Source organism: Petromyzon marinus, unplaced genomic scaffold, assembly GCF_048934315.1.
Source record: "Petromyzon marinus isolate PM22_M1 ecotype Great Lakes invasive population unplaced genomic scaffold, UKy_Petmar_22M1.pri1.0 PM_G_Scaffold_44, whole genome shotgun sequence".
Classification (NCBI taxonomy): domain Eukaryota; kingdom Metazoa; phylum Chordata; class Hyperoartia; order Petromyzontiformes; family Petromyzontidae; genus Petromyzon; species Petromyzon marinus.
In genome coordinates, this window is record NW_027422996.1 from 553,521 (window position 1) to 565,300 (window position 11,780).

The 11,780-nt window shown below is 44.0% G+C and overlaps 1 long non-coding RNA gene across 1 annotated transcript; it reads right to left on the minus strand.

The window, feature by feature from the left end:
- Window positions 1-327: 327 nt before the first annotated feature.
- Window positions 328-2,250, minus strand: LOC142917246 (uncharacterized). The gene is made up of 3 exons (XR_012936948.1): window positions 1,830-2,250; window positions 1,285-1,379; window positions 328-408 (listed from the first exon to the last, which is right to left on the minus strand). It is a non-coding gene; the product is annotated as an uncharacterized LOC142917246 (long non-coding RNA).
- Between the last annotated feature and the right edge of the window lie 9,530 nt (window positions 2,251-11,780).

Genomic DNA, 11,780 nt, shown 5'->3' on the forward strand with positions numbered 1-11,780 from the left:
GTGCTTCAATTTGGTGATGCGCTTCTCCTCCTCGAGACGTTTCACTTCCATGAAATGCTTTAACTGATCGAGGCGCTTCTCCATGAGGTGGTTCACATCTTTGAGGCACTTTTCCACTAAGCGCTTCACTTCCTCGAGCCGCTCCTCTGCAAGCCGCTTCTCCTCTGCAAGCTGCTTCTCCTCTGCAAGGTGCTTCTCCTCTGCAAGGTGCTTCTCCTCTGCAAGGTGCTTCTCCTCTGCAAGGTGCTTCTCCTCTGCAAGGTGCTTCTCCTCTGCAAGGTGCTTCTCCTCTGCAAGGTGCTTCTCCTCTGCAAGGTGCTTCTCTTCCTCGAGACGCTTCACCTCGCCGAGGTTATTCACCTCCCGAATGCTCCTCTGGTTCTTGGGGCGCCTACACTTGAGCTGCTTCTATTCGTACATATGCGCAACGATAAGCACAGGAACATTCAGACATGCACACACATGCACAAAATCATACTCACACGCACGCAAACATGCATTTCCACCCATACACAAATGCATACTCACACACCTATGCATGGACGCAAACATGCATATTGACTCATGCAAATATGCTGAGCACACACATACATATACACAATCACCCGATGTTAAAACAAACCTTTACCAATCAGTACTTTTGAACACAGAATTAATGTAGCCCTAACCCCTAATTCACCTAAACCCTACAAACTAATGATACATGTTACACCCTCATATATTCCCACAGACACCTATCGACCCCACAGACCTCATGAACCCCATTGAGGCCTTGATCAACTGCGATAATTTAATGGCGATTGTTATCAACATTCATCACGGGCAATAGGTGCCAGAGAATGTTCCATTGTAAGGATCTAGCTGCCCATAAGCTAGAAAAATCTAAAAGCAGCGCTCATAGTGGGCAACTGGAATAGCACCTTCCAATGAGCTCACAGACTGAGGTCGCGTCACTGCCTGAAAAAAAGGCCAATTTATGTGCATGCACAAGTGGAATATGGCATGACATGGTGGCAAGATGGGGTGATGTCAGGAGATGATGTGGTGGTATTTAGATGTGATGTGTTGGAATGTTATGGAGAGATGGTGTCATGTGATGGTGTAGACACATGGTGAGGTTCTATGATGGGTTATTGACTAGATGTTGGGGTGGTATGATGGGAAAGGTGGTGTGGAGAAATGGCTTGATGTGATGTGTAGTCATGTTGTAGTTTGATCGTGTGGTGGCATGGTGTGCTATCATGTAGAGACGGTGTCTTTGACCCTCACCGATCACATACACACCTTTTGGTCGCCATTGTTGTCACCTTGGTTCGGGAAAGGGTCAACTCTGTCCATAATGTCCCCCCACGTAGTCGTTTGGAGCTGCGACTTCCGGGCTACGGAGCACAGACATTTCATTCAAAGGATGAGTAATGGATTAGAGAACGAAGCACATGGAGATTTCACAGAACTCATTCTGAGATCCCTCTAGTTACCTCTTATCACACTACAGGCCCTGCTATTGAGAAATATTCATCACATCGTATTAACACTTTACATGTCATATTTTTGTGAGCATGTTGAGATCATTCATTCCATAAACTTGAGACCCTAGTATAATTATAGGTTGCTGAAACCCAGAGCTTAATCAACATTCTCTGCCATGCTGGATCAGTGTCTAATCCCTTACCCACCAAGCCAGTTCTACTGAATGTCATTATTAGGGAGTTCTCCTCTGCATTTCGTAGTAATTTGTGAAAAGTAAGTTTATAGCTCATCAGAATCCTCCAGAATATATAAATATTCTGATTCTAACAAACTATTTTATGTAGGTATATGTAACTTACTCTCATAGTGCTCCAAGATATCAGCCCACTTAAGTTGTCTGTCCATGGTGTCGGTGTTGTGTCTGTTTGATGGTGGTGGCCTGGAGGGGTTGGAACAAGGATCAAATTTATCAACTCAACGAATCACTCATCCTCTCAATGATTACCATTTCCCACTCACAGTACCAGTTCACTCGCTCTTGTGCATGTTGATTTACAAGCCCCTTCATTTACTTGCTTACTGCCAACTCACTCACTTGTGCACCCGCTCACTCACTCATTCACTGACCCACTCACACATGTTTATTCCAATCCACTATTCCATTGAACATAATCGTCAGACTTAACCATGTTCATGTAGAACCCATTTGTATTAATCCACTGGCTGATAAAGGCCTCTCAATGCCTCATGGATGATGAGGGTTATGTAACCATACTTTAAAACGCTGGTCAGTGTGGGTTGGTGAAGGTCGGGGAGACTGCAAAAGAAAATATATTTCTACACTGCCCTCCAATGCTCACAATGGCTATTACACCATTTATAGCACGTGGTGGCCACCCAATGCTAGGACATCCAATCACTCCCCAAGCTAGACCCTGCTTAGCTTCTGAGACCTGATGAAATCAGGAGCATAACGGGTACTCTATTCATAGGTCAACCAATCATAGTTCATAGTTTATAGTTCTTTTATTTGGTATAGCCCTGTGAGCCATTCGGCTCTTGAATCGGGTGCAACCGCAACAAACAAAAAACATGAACAAGAAAACATCTTAAAGTGATTATGTGACTGTGCAAACAGAAAATACAGGAAAAAATATCAAAATATTCCTGAAATAGCACCGTACACCAACGCTGTGTGCAATCGAATAACCTGAGCAATATCCCTCACCCAAACATCAAAATACTATTACTCAAGCATAACCCGAACACCTGATAGGCAACCCTAACCCGTCATACCGAACACTAACCCTTAATACACAAACCCTAATACACAACCGTAACTCTAACTCCTAAACCGTAACTGTATCACACTTGCCCGTATGGCAAACTCCAACCTCTAATTATAACTGTGAACTCTAACCCTTCACTCTATAAAGAAGACCTGTACCACCGCCGTCGCCTTGCTCTGCAGATGCACACGGACACAACGCACACACACATACACGGGGAAAGGTGATGCAAAAGTATACTGCACTGCAAGCAAGAACTAAAATTATTCGTATATTTGGTATTTTTTACCATTTGTTAGAAAGTAATGCTATCACCAAGGTGCACAAGACACGTGAAGGGATGGCAGCCAATGGTCAAGGATTGGAAAGCATCCTAGAGATGTTCAGAGATGGAGTGATTAAATCAGCTCGCGTACAGGTGCTCGGTGGATTTGTACGTTACGGGACCACGAGCGAGTTACGGGACCATGAGCGATTGCAATAGTTTGGCGAGGCCCTCAGCAGTGTGTTTGTATTAAATCTTTGCATATCCACAATTAGTCACACTGCAGCAATAAATTGGCCAAACAAAATCGTTTGGATGATTGTCTCAATTCTTGGCAACCGGAAACAGCAAACATTGTATAAAGATGCCAGGTTTTTTGTGCCAGCTAAAAGGGTAAAAACCTATTACTATGTCATGTTACTGGCAAAGGAGGTCTCATGATGTAAAGGCTTACCCCGAGCTCTCAATACTCTGATGGTGCACTGTTTTTGAGTTGTACGCCTTATGGTGTCATCTGGTCCAACACCAGTGGAGACTAGGCTCTAAGAAAAGCCGTCTCGGCTGTGGACCAATCAAATTCAAGGACAGTGCCAATATTATTATCGGAGTTGTCTCTTTTTTGTTTGCATTTTGACTGCTTGTGTTGTGGTCATTGCAAACATGATGCCTTGAATAAAGGTGTCAGTTTTTGTGCCAGCCAAAAGGGTAAAAACCTATTACTATATCTTGTTACTGGCAAAGGTCTCATGATGTAAAGGCTTACCCCGAGTTCTCAATACTCCCTGATGGTGCGTTGTTTTTGAGTTGTACGCCTTATGGTGTCATCTGGTCCAACACCAGTGGAGACTAGGCTATAAGAAAAGCCGTCTCGGCTGTGGACCAATCAAATTCAAGGACAGTGCCAATATCATTATCAGAGTTGTTTCTTTTTGTTTGCATTTTTGACTGCTTGTGTTGTGGTTATTGCAAACATGATCCCTTGTATAAAGGTGTCAGATTTTTTGTGCCAGCTAAAAGGGTAAAAACCTATTACTATTGGTAAGTTAACTTATTATCGGACAAAAAGCAATATTTGACAATAAGTGAATGGGGGTTCAAAGCAAGTTGCTCAATGGTGAAAGTGTATGCAACTAAGAGAGGCCGCTCTCTCTACTTAGTGTTCACTCAAGTGGTACTCGTGTGATTGTTTCATTGATCCCAGGGGGATGACAAACTAAGTCTAGCGTCAACTGGAAAATTAAGTCACGACTTTCCATTTTGAATTGAGTGACCTATCACACAGTACCCTCCTCCCTGGCTGGATGCTCCATTATTAGGTATCGTTATTACTGAACACCCATGCCTGTTCTTATTTGGAAAAGGTCAATTGCAGCTCTAATGCTAAATTATAAACATGATGATAGCAGCAAGGCTTTGATATGCCAAGTAGGAAGGATTGCCGCCTGGTACTGTTGTTCATCTTGGATTGAACCTGTTCATGTTTTAATTTAAAACTGCTACAGTTTAAAATCATTGTAATTCCAATTTAAAGCCCCTGATAATCCTCATGCCTTTCTTACATGTAAGGGTCTCCAAGACAAAATAAATATCAATTGGACGTTCTAACTTCTGATGCTATTTCATTGAAAAGTTACGTTAACTTATAATACGTTTTAAATATATAAAGTTACCACTATTGAAATACAGCAATGTATGCCAAAATCCAACATGGTGGATAATTCAATCATCATCATCATATGTGAGACACCCAGCTGAACTTAAAACCCAGTGTACACCCAGTATTTTGTTTACTTTTATGTATGGGTATTTAAGTGTTACCTGCTGGTATAGGCAAAGTTTATCCCTGTACTCAGATTTCTTCTCACAAACAAACCTACAAGATGAGGAAATGGCCAAACATAAAATGTCTTCTTGAGATCTTGAGACTCGGTGAGACTTGTTTAGATAAATGAAGTGTTATACTGGTAGGAACGAAGTTGTAAACTGAGTGTACCAGCCTGCAATAGATTAATGTGTCCGTCCGTCCCCTTTCAATACTTTAACGAAGTGAAATCTCGTGCTGTTGGGTGTAAAAAAAATTCCAATGTTCCTACCAGCCCACCCTGCAAGGACCTGTTTGTTATAACTTGAATAATATACTTTTGAGTGTATTAGGGTACATGTATTATCATTGTCGTTACTATATAATGCACCTAAACTGACTTAACAATGTATTTGCATGAGATTTTGCAAAGGAGCAAAACATTTCTACACCATATATTTATTTTATTACAGGCGTAGTAACATCACGGATGTCACTGTGTGGTGCCGGCCCTAGCGAGGCACGGCGTGCGATGCATCGTCATCGCGAACACCCCGTAGGTGGGTGTAGTACCAGCCCTAGGGGGGCACGGCGTGCGATGCATCGTCATCGCGAACACCCCGTAGGTGGGTGTAGTACCAGCCCTAGGGGGGGCACGGCGTGCGATGCATCGTCATCGCGAACACCCCGTAGGTGGGTGTAGTACCAGCCCTAGGGGGGCACGGCGTGCGATGCATCGTCATCGCGAACACCCCGTAGGTGGGTGTAGTACCAGCCCTAGGGGGGCTAGGTGAGCGCTGGAATAGCGCAGTAGCACCACACGTGGCGCGCAGTACTGACTCCTACAGGAGGGAGTGTGGGAGTGTCAGCCATGGGATGAGGTTACCCTCGGCCATGGCACTCTGGTTGACCCCGGAAGGCACGTGGCGGGTAAGATCTACACAGGGGCCTCAGGAGGGGGCTTGGGGGTGGTCACGTGTCAGGGTAAGCTCCTAGGGAAGGGCCGAGAAACAACAAGAGGTTTCTCGAAGGTGGTCTTGGCCAGCCGCGACCCAGCAGCATATAAACTGGGTCCGCACAGGGACCGAGGTTCAGCGTTGCTACCGTCATCTGAAGATCTACGTCCAAGAAGAAGTCACCAACACGTGGACGAGGACCCCAGCTAGGGAGGGTCCTGTCCGTTGTAGCTACTCCCGGTAACTAGCGTAGTTAGCCTGGTGGTCCACCACCATAGGTTATCTGGTAAAGGGACAGTAACCCCTTGTGTTATGTGTTGGTGTTAATAAATATGTTGCCTCCACGAAGAATATCTGCGACTCAGTTGAATCCACTACACAGGTATTACAAACTGAAAAGGCTCGGTAATAACTAAAAAACGCAATACATTGTATACACTCGAATGTAGCTGTATAATACTCAGGGAAAGGCTGGTAGAATGGTGCTCGAGAAATTATGTAAAATTAAAGCCGTACAAACAATTGCTATTAGGTTAACTGTCTAGAGTATCGGTCATTTTGTAATGACATTAATGTTTTTTTTGTTACAGGCAGCGTAGAGAATTATGAAAATCTGGTTGCATGCAGGAGTCCTTGATGTGAATGACAATAACTTACAGAGAAAGTATCACAATAGTCAACCCCCCTCACATGTTGTTATAAGCTGCAGTAACGACGACAGGGTGGGCAGCAGTTAGCAGTTTTGGCAAAAACCCAATGTTGTAATGTCTATGCTCTTCCATCTTTGCTCCATGCTTCCACCAGCCGACACTGAGCAGCAAGGTGCAAGGTTAAACAAAAACTCGGTGACCCGCAGTGTCAGAAGGCCCTTGTCCAGCAGTGTATTAAATTAGGGCTGTACACGTTTATCCTATCATTACATAACAGCCTTTACCTGTCCCACCGTATTTTCATCTTGACATTTAATCGTAAGAATGCGACTTGCTTACATTATCACAATACTATAGAAAAAAATATATATGTATTGCTGTGTTTAAAAGTTCATCCAGTTCCTTCTGACACATGCATTATATGGTGCCTCTAGGCGAGTTTAATTTCAAGCATAAAGTGTTATTTTAGTTACTGTTCAGGCATACGGCTCATCTGATCAACAACAAATGAGTCAACACCGATATAAACAAACCTGTTCACTGTATATTGGAATAAAGATTATGTGGCTGGTATTTTACAACAACTTTGTAGCGTGGTTATTTGCATGCAAAGCAACTATGCCTCACATTTAAATATTGACAGTCTCAAGCCAAGCAAAGTTACATCAGGAAAAAAAAAACTATATAGTATCTTTGACAACAAGCATGACAATGTTGCAGTACCAAAAACAGACTTATCACAGAGAAAATGTATAGTTAGACCAGTGGTTCTTAACCTTGTTGGAGGTACCGAACCCCACCAGTTTCATATGCGCATTCACCGAACCCCTCTTTAGTGAAAAATAAAATGTGATTTTTTTCAAATTCAAGACATAGATATGTTTTTTACTGGTACACAAAATGAGCCGTGCATGAACATTACCTTGTTCAAAGAATAAAACCAACACAATGCATAAACTCACAACAAATTACATACCTGGAAATCAATGTGACTTCTGCTGTTGCCTTTGAGAGATCAGTTCAGATATGCGTGGCTTCACCTTGGCAAGTGCCACTCTCATGTCATTTTCACAGCAAAGTCTGTTCCTTTTCTTCGTTTTTATGTCCAGCATCCTCGAAAAGGATTGCTCACAAAGATATGTTGTAACAAATGGTATAAAAAAATCCAGGGCTTTCTTAGCAATAACTGGATACTTGTTCATTTGTCGACAGCAAAACGTTGAGAGCGTTGTTGTTCTGAAGAGTTGCTGTTGAACCTGGCTCTGCTGAATTTCAATGATTTCGTCGAGGAATTCATCATTGACATCTGCTGTTTCAACAGCAAACGTGAACGGCTGTCTCACCCATGCTGGATATGACTCTCTTGTAGGGAAATATCTGTCGAGAGACTTTGTAAGCTCATCTAAGTGCGTGGCAATTGTTTGCTTCAGTTCCGTGGATACAGAAATATCTCCGATTCCAGACACATCTTCGATCTTACTTGCACAGTCGTCCAGAAGCGGGAAGTTTGCGAAGTTATTGTTCTCTGTTCGTCGTTTCCATAACGGTAGCTTTTTTTGAAAAGCCTTCAGGTGTTCTTCCGCTTCCATGATATTGACTCCACCACCCTGCATCTGCTGATTGAGATGATTGAGAGCTGCGAATATATCAGCCATGTACGCTAAAATGAGAATGAACTCAGGGTTTTTGAAGCAATCTGTATGTCAGTGTTGGTGCTCTTGCAAAAACAGGGCTAATTCCACACGCATGGCAAAAACACGATTCAGCACCTGTCCCCGGGATAACCACCGAATATTAGAATGGAGCAGAAGTACCTCAAATTCAGAGCCCATTTCTTTACACAGCTCACTGAAGATGCGGTGCCTCAGAGCACTTTTTCGCACATAGTTCACACATTCCACCACAGTTTTTAATACTTCTGCCATTTTTGGAGGTAAGGTTTTTGTTGCCAACGCATGCCTGTGCAGAATACAATGCGTCACAATGATGTGTGGTGCATCGGCCTTTACTAGCGCACCAAAACCAGACTTTCTTCCCAGCATGACTGGAGCTCCGTCCGTACAAACTGCAGAAACCATATCCCATGAAAGATTGTTGTCTCTGAAGAAGTCATCCACAAGCTTCTTCACATCGGCTGCCTTCGTTGTTGTTGTAAGAGGCTTACAAAATAAAAACTCTTCTTTTATCATGTCGTCTTTCACATAGCGTACAAAAACAGCAAGCTGGCTTAGATCAGAAACGTCTGTGGTTTCGTCGAGTTGAAGGCTGAATTTTGCCGGGCTTGAAATCAGATCCGCGACTACTTGAGCCAAGATGTCTTTACTCATGTCTTCTATTCTGTCACTGACGGTGTCATTTGAAAGGGGAATTTGGGATAATTTACCTTCGGCCGCTGTTCCGAGTATCAGATTCGCCATCTTTAATGCAGCTGGTTTCACAAGTGTTTCACCAATGGTGTGTGGCTTGCCCTGCTTTGCGATCAGGTAAGCAACTTCGTACGATTCTGTTAGGATCGGTTTGTTAACAGGTACAAATCCAAGAGCAGGCAGAGTGGCCCTTTCATCGAATCTGGCTCTCTTCACCCTGAATTCAGCAAGTGTTGTGTTCTTGTATTCCCCGTCTCCATGCAGCTTCAAGAAGTGTTCCTTTAGTTTTGCCGGTGCAAGACTAGAGTTGCTCAACTTGGCGTTGCAAATCATGCAGATAGGACGCTCACTCCCATCACGTTCCGTGATACATGAGAATCCATGTTGTACATATTCGTCCGACCACTTTCTTCTTTTGCCCGACATAGTTAGTATGGATAAAATATTAAAGAAATCACACGACGTACGACAACAACAGTCACACGTTGACTACTGAGTACGCACTAAATTCCCCGCAGCGCTGATTGGCCAAGCAGTGTAGCATGATCATCTGCAGCCAGTGATGGCCATGCGGGCCGTGTGTGTCATCACAAATTTACACAATAATTCAAGTGTGTCCGGACCTCCGTGGCGGGGGCTCTGCCGAACCCCTGAGATCGACTCACCGAACCCCTGGGGTTCAATCGAACCCAGGTTAAGAACCACTGAGTTAGACAATTAGTATTCACATTTGATATATACTTAGCAAAGAGAACCAGTGGACGTTTTTAATGACACACAACCAACGCTGAATGTAAAGAATAACAATTACTAAATACACAAGCCCCCTTTCAGTTAAAATCGTTCAAATCAAACCACGCTACATCAAAGCACGGACCGGCGCTGCCCCCGGCCGGGGCTCGTCCCAGGGCGGCCGGCCGGCAGGGGCTAGGAAAGAGGGGTAAAGCCTCCGGCCTAATCACCAACTCACCGGACACCTGCGGCCCAGCACGTTGAAGATGATCTCATTCTCGCGCGGGGTGAGCACGGCCGGAGCCGGCACACGGCTGCTGCCACTTTTGCTGCCTTCCCGGCTGCGTAGGCATCGTCGTCAAGAGCGTGGGCCCGCGTCGGCCGTGCGGGGACGCGGCCTCTCGGCGGAGTCTGAAGCCGCCTCGGGAGCCGCGTCCCAGCGCCGTCACCACCGGGCAAAACTTCAATGACGTCACACACCCAGGGGGAGGAGGGGGGGAGGGGTCAGACACTTGTGTGACGATTTGAATTAGAAAGGGCAATATTTAACAATTTTAAATTAAACAGCGTGGTGTTTACACCATTGGAAACCTCATTTGCCAGTAACAAAATATGATAGTTGTTTTTTTTTTTACCCTTTAATCTGGCAACAAAACATCGATATATCGGTGTGGTGTTTCTCTGTCGTGTTGCATTTCTCTAAATTAGTTTATTTAGAATTGTGACAATGTTGATTTCTGTATACTACACTGCTTTGAGTAGAGCTGTGGCTACGACTCCAGAGGACATGAGCTCGATTCCCGGCGACGGCTTAACGTCAGTGGCGAGTGACATCTGAACCGATACAGGCTCCTCTCTATCAACCCGCAATGTGCCTGTGTGTACCAGTGTAACTTCCAATTAAATGCTCCTATAAAATGACAAATTCCCCAGTACAAACAGAAAATCACAAGAAACAAGTTGTTGACAGTAGAACTCTGAAGCCCATACAAATGAAAAGAAAAAAATAATTGCCAAAAAAATTAAATAAACCGAAAAAGTTATCTATGTTGTGTTAAATAATTGGCAGAGTAAGAAGGCACTACGTTATATTGTCTGTACAAGATCTGCATTCAACCAAATTAACTTTAAATGTCTGTCCTACGGGCAGACTTGTTCACACAATGTGAATGTTGAATTTCCATCACGAGCTCAGGGCTGGTGACAGAGATGGGCACTGATCAACATTTTTTTGAGAAGTGAGGCCAATTGAAATGTATGTTAACAATGCGGCTATAGCTAAGGGCATTTTCTCCAACATCCCTATAAGGCTGTACAGGGGGGGGATCTTTATTTTGACGAGTGTGACTTGCATCCCACTGGGATTTTTGCACACAGCGTTGGTGTACGGTGTTTTTTCAAGGAACATTTTGATGTTTTTTTCCTGGATTTTCTGTTTGCACAGTCACACAAAGTCACTTTAAGATGTTTTTCTCGTTCGTGTTTTTGTTTTTTTAGTTTGTTGCGGTTGCACCCGATTCAAGAGCCGAATGGCTCACAGGGGGCTATACACCAAATTAATGGAACTGAAACTGAACGAGGGAATCCCGACGCAGGGCTACGTGGCTGCCGCCTCGTGGACGGCCTGAGTATCGCGCGTGAATTCCCTCGCACCGGCAGTCCCCGGCGGCAGCTTCCCCAACAGCCACGAGCCGCGTGCTGAGGTCACTCTGAGCAGAGCAGCGCTCAAGCTGCATTCTGGGCGATGTTGTCAGAGCCCTCAACGAATCCGGGCAATTTACCTGCAGAACAGAACAGTCCGTTGCAATTATATACACAGAATGTAAACCTTTGACTCGAAACTTTTGTGACCGCAGAAACATTCACATTCTTTTGTTTCTTTCGGTAAAGTCACGTAGATAGAAACTATTAAAGTTTTTTTTCTTCACTTTATTTTTTTTTCTATCTACGTGACTTTACCGAAAGAACCAAATAATAAGAATGTAGTTGAATTAACGCTTAGGAGGCTTTCACGACCAATATCATCCACAACAGAGGTGTTTTTGGGGGTTAGAACGCGTAAATATACAAATGTGTCGTTAAACCCGCCACCACCCGACACAGCCAACCAGTAAGGGTGGTCACGTAAACAGAACGTGGCCAATTCGTGTATAGTACAGCACTAGTGTGTAGTGTGTAGTAGTGTATAGTGTAGTGTATATTGTAGTGTATAGTAGTGTATAGTGTAGTGTATAGTAGTGTATAGTGTAGT